Raw genomic sequence first — 5,852 nt, 5'->3', positions numbered from 1 at the left:
GGGGGGGGGGGGGGGGGGGGGGGGGGGGGGGGGGGGGGGCTCAGTGAACTGCCTGCTCACTTCAAGTCCAGAAAAGAACCGAAGGTTTGGTGGCCTCTGCCAAGGACACACTCCCCAAAGGGAGGAGTGTCCTGGCAATGGCACAGATTAATCAGAGAGCCTCTGTGGAAAGGCCAACAGCTTGGCGCCAATGCCACGAGGGTCAGCTATCTAGCCTGGAGAAGTGCAGGGAACAAGACGGGGCTGTGTTCAAGCATCAGAAAGGCTGGAGAGAAGGACAAACCGGTCCTCAAATGGAAGAGGCTGCCTCCTTCCTGGGTCTCCAAGTTGGAGGACTATCTGGGGCAGGGGCGTTTCAGCTGGGATTCCTTTCCCAAGAGAAGTCTACTTATTGAGGTTCCTTCATTGATGGTTAAGCACATTTATTTCAAGGCCCCAGGCACCACCCACTGTCTAAAAATCACAAAGCAACTGTCTTCTTTCTTGGAGGTTCCCAGAGCAGTGAAATCGTTAAGTCTGGGCCACATCAAAAACCCAATTCAGTCTCCGATTTTGCTGATGAGAAAACTGAGGCCCAAAAGATTGGGCGACTCAGCCCAAAGTCACCAGAGGATGTGACCGCTGGACTGGACTCCAAATACCAGCTTGGCCCACCTCTCACCAAGGGCCAACACATACACAGTCTGAGGGCACCTAAGGAATCTTTCAACTGACAACCAGCCTTCTCTCAGTCCAAACCTGGCAGGCAGAGCTGCATTTCCTGCCCAGTCAAGGGCCAGTTTCTCTGGGCATGATTCCTTACTGAAGCAAAGTAAAGCTTGAGATGTTTCCTGAAAAGAATCATCCAAATCGATATCCAGCACCCACAGACGACAGGTGGTGGGCATGCGCGTGTTGTGGCTGTTCTTTACTTATGAAGGCTCTCACCTCTCCGTCGCCCCTGACTCTCTCTGGGCCACTTTCATGAGGCTCGGCAAGGCTGCTTGCTTCACCTGGAGAAGCAGGCTGGGGCAGGGTAAGGGATGGAAGACTGGATCCCGCCTCGGCACTCAGCAGCTGCGAGACCCCCGGGAATCAATCTCCTTTTGAACCTCAGTTTCCTCATCTAGAAAATGAGAGGGCTGACTCCTTCCAGCTGCAAATCTCACTCATCTGTCGCTGGACCTTTGATCTACACTCGCTGAAGAGCATCCTGGAGTTTGAGCTGGAAGGGGCCTTCCAAATCAAGGCCCAGGGAAAGAAACTGAGGTCCCTGGAAGTCACAGAGTTAGAGGGGGAAGAGGGGAGACTAAAGACGGGGCAAGCAGGGAGGAGACTTCTACAAGGAATACACAAGAAAAAGGTGGTGGCCATGGGAATGGCTGGGGCCAAGCTCTCCGCTGCCACTGTCTTGGTTTATTCCACCCTGAATGCAATCTGAAGCCAGCTAAGGGCTTCTCTTGAGGGGGAGCCTGACCTTAGAGAAGAGGTTTAGAGTGAGCTGAGGCTTATAGGGAAGCTGCTTTATCCCAAGAATCATGGAACTGAGGACTTAAAGCCGAAGAGACTCAGCCCAGAAGTGAAACAACCTCCCTAAGGGGGAGAGGAAGTCCGAGCCTGGCACTGTGAATCCAGAAGCTGCCCATCATCACCTCCAACTGGAAGGCTGTCCTGGGGACCTTGGAAACGAATTTTTAAGAGCTGAAAGCTTAAGGCCAGAGGATCAAGTCAGGAAGGAGGCTCCTGGCAGCCGGCCTGCAGGGCAGCTGACCTCAGTGAGGGCTGTGCCAGGGGCACATCTACCTTGTGCCCAGCACAGTGCGACAGCCTTAAGTCCAGACCCCCTTTCCAGGAGAAAGTCCCTCGACTCCCCTCTTCTTCACCCTGTAGACCTGTCCTAATGCCCTGACCTTTGCAGGCTGTTCTTCCCCCTCCTCTATCACACAGCCTGAGTGAGTACAAGCAACAGGTCTTCCCAAGAAGCATGACTGAGCAGACTGGTGGGAGAGCAAAGGAAAGGGGGCCAGGCGGCCTGCTGTTGTGGCTGTGGGAAGATGAAAGAATCACAGAAAGTGGAGCTCAGAGGGGCAGTGGGAATGACGAATACAAGATCCTGTGGCTCCCTTTGCAGCTTTAAGTCTCATGATTTTATAACATAAAAACAGGAAACTTTCAACTTCTACACAAGTAACTCTCTTTTTTTGCCTTTTGGCAGGAGGAGGGCAGGGTAATTGGGGGTAAGTAAGGCCAAGGTCACACAGCTAGTAAGTGTTAAGTGTCTGAGGCTGCATTTGAACTCAGGTCCTCCTGACTCCAGGGCCAGTGCTCTATTTACTGGACCACCCAGCCACCCCACAGGAGTAATTCTTTTTTTTTCTTGATTGTTATGACATTTTATTATCCTGGTTATTCTTACCCTTGGTAATACTCTCTAATATTCTCTTTCTGATCTGCTAAAAATGCACAATGAACTCAGTTTTCAAGCCACTTGCAGAACATGACACGAGACATTGCAGTCTCATGGAACCCTGTATAAAGCTCCTGGGAAAGTCCATGTGGACCAGAAGAACCATACAGGAGTAAATCTTTAAAAAATGCCAAACACTTTCCTCCCAAACCGAAATGCTTTCAAGACAGACTCACTTGAGTCCACATAAAAATAGATATCACTGAAATTAAGGACCAGCTGATATGCCCAATATGACTGACTCTGCAGCCAAAGGCCAATGTTATTCTGAGAGTAGAAATAGAACATCACCCCAGGGCAGCATAGTGGCCTCCAAGAAACACTCCTCTCAGTAAATTTTAATGCATTGTATTTCACTTAATGAACCACTGACACCAGATTATCTTGGTACAGTAAGTATGTAATAAATGCTTGTGGATGGGGCAGCCTGTAGACCTTTGCTTTTAGCACGATCCTTCTTTGTTGCTCTCTATGTAATGATAACAAATCCTTTCTGGTTGTGCCTGAAAATAGGAATCCCAGCATTGGAAACACTTGCCAAATTCCACTAGAAACAAGCGGCCTTGATGTCCCAGCAGACACCCCTCACCCCTCACTCCAGGCCTAACCCACCTGTTGCCTGCTACCCACCTCTCCTCTTCAATCTTTTATCCACAGATGCCGAAGCAGTCTAAGAGGCACAAAGGCCCACAGCCCTCCCCTGCTCAACATTCTTGGCTCATCGATGCCTCTAGAACACACCACAAGCTCCTTAGCCAGGCCTTCCGGGCCCCGCGTGATCTGGCTCCTTTTCATCTACGGGTCAAACCTCGTTTCTTGTTTCATCCTCCTCCCCTTCACAGACCTGACCTTCCGGCCCAACGGGGCTACGAGCTGTTCCCTGTGCCTTTACAGAAGCTGTGAATGATGGAGGTATCCCCCCCTACCCCCTGCCCGGCTTTATCTAGGGCTCCCTGAGCCTCCCTCTCCAAATCCTCCCAGTACTGTACATAAGCACGGACACATTGTAGCAACCCAGCAGAACAGAGAGGCTCCTGGAAGGCAGGAGGCGGCCTTCGGTTTTTGTTTTTTACACTTTGTATTCCCAGCACCTGCCACATAGTAGACACTTCATTCAATTAAAAAAAACCATCCAACCAACACCAGTGAGCTTCTTCTCTGACAACAGAAGTACAAGCATCTACCACCACTGCCTGCTCTCGGTCACATCAGCAACAATCAGACCTGACGTGGCTATCTTCCCAGGAGCAGCTGTTTCTGCTCATCTTTGGCCATCAGCTGAGGAATGAGGAACAGAAAAGGGAGTAAGAGATACACAAAGGGAAAGGTCAGTGACAAGTCTGGTCGGTCAGTCAGTCAACAAGCACCCACTGGGAACTCACTCTGTGCTGGGCCAAAGAAAAGTGAGAACGCGGTCCCTGCCCTCCAAGAGGTCCCATTCAAAGACACACGTGGGGCAAAGGAGAGGCGATCTGAGTGGGGAAGGCACTAGGAAGGTGGGAGGGCATGAGCTGACACTTGAAGGAAGCTAGGGAGAGTGGGGGGCAGGCCAAGACAGAACACTGTGTGTGAAGGTCAAGAGCCCACTGAGGGAAGGAACAAGAGAGCCAAGGGCTTTAAAGGTCACACGGAGGATTTCTGTTTGATCCTGGCGGTAAGAGGGAACCATAGGAGTTAAGTGAGCAGGACAGTGACACAGTGAGTCCCGGAGGACGGGCTGGGGTTCAGAGGGACATGAGACGGGCAGGCCCAGGAGGAGGCTATGTGTTACGAAGGCAGAAATGACAAGATCTGACAATAAAGCAGACGTGGGGGGAATGAGTCACTGGCTGACTAATAGTTTCTATATATGTTTCAGAAGTGGCACTGAAAAAACCCAGTTCTCTTTCAGTGACACCACATTTCTTCAAGTGTTAATCAGAATAATGCCAGTTCCTCACCAGCCTCATTCATCTACAGCTTGAGAAAAGAACCCCTCCTTTTCCCCAATTTGAGGTTAACCATTAGTTTGATTTCAACAGGGCTTGTTGAGAACAAGGACAGCCGAGCCCTGCTCTACCACTGGGCTGCCGACAGACACCAGGACTCAAGGTGGAGGCGACTGGGCCGGCAGAGGGCAGAGATGGTCAGGCACAGCTCAGACCAAAGGAGGAGAGGGCTCGGAGACGAGGTCTCACGTGCTCTGGGGCCCAGTCACTCCCCACGATAGGTCACTCTAGGCTTTATGCACCTGCTGTCTATCTCAGCTTCTACAGAGCTGAAAAGAGTGGCTTCAGATTTTCAGTGAAAAGTCTAGGCTGGGCACCGAGACTGGCAGTTACCTAACATATCATCCAGCTGCTTGCTTTCTATGCTTATGATGGCTGGAAGTCTTGTACAATTCCATGCCAATAAGTTTGACTTGGATTTCTGGCAAAATCGAGCATGTGTTTTTAAGGGGATGGTTTCTGAACACCTAGCAAAGGAAAGAAGGGTGACTAAGAGGTGGCCTAAGCAGGCCACACCAGCCAGGGTTACTAGAGAGGCAGACAGGGAAAAGTTCGACTCAAGGAGAGCTCGGTTGGATGCCTGCAGAAGAGATGTGGCCTAGGTGAGGACAGTTAAGGCTGAAGGACCAGAGCCCCAAGGAGCCATTAGAAGGTCAATGCCCTGGGGGCCAGTCCTTGGTCCAGGGCTATTAAGTATGTAAAAGTTTGAACTTCCAACACCAAATGAAATGGGCAGTTTGAAAGTAAAACACAAAGAGAACTGTACTTGAAACGATGACTCTCTTCGAAATATAACTTAACTATCTTTTAAAATACACAATACATTCAACATGAATCTTTCACAGATGTCTTCGTTATTAGAGTTCCTACTTCAGTACATGCCTTTTGCTATCTTCTGTGTGTTTTTAAATTGCATTAGTGACCCTCTTTTCCTTTTTGGGGGGAGCTATCCTATCTCAAACCTCCCTGACTCTCCCACCCCCCCCTTAAAAAAAAAGACATCTGGCTAGAGAGCAAAGTCCAGATGGGGAGGTGGCAGCAAGTACACCCAGCTCTCGTCCCCACTACTCCAAACACATTCAAAAGCCATCAGACGGAACCCTATTGAGAAATTTAAAAAAAAAAGTGACTTGTTTTTCTAGCCCAGGTGGGCACAGTGAGAGAGAGGGGGGGGGGGATGTAGACACAGAGGAGGGGGGCAGACACAGGGGAGGGGTGCAGACACGGGAGGGGTGTAGACACGGGAGGGGCGCGGACACGGGGGAGGGGTGCAGACACGGGAGGGGTACATACACGGGAGGGGCGCGGACACGGGAGGGGCGCGGACACGGGAGGGGAGCGGACACGGGGGAGGGGTGCAGACACAGGGGAGGGGTGCAGACAGAGAGGAGGGGTGCAGACACAGGGGAGGGGTGTAG

This window comes from Petaurus breviceps, unplaced genomic scaffold, assembly GCF_028583685.1.
Source record: "Petaurus breviceps papuanus isolate PSGF00001 unplaced genomic scaffold, PetGlider_PUasm1.0 689, whole genome shotgun sequence".
NCBI lineage: Eukaryota > Metazoa > Chordata > Mammalia > Diprotodontia > Petauridae > Petaurus > Petaurus breviceps.
Note: the sequence above shows the minus strand (reverse complement) of the source record.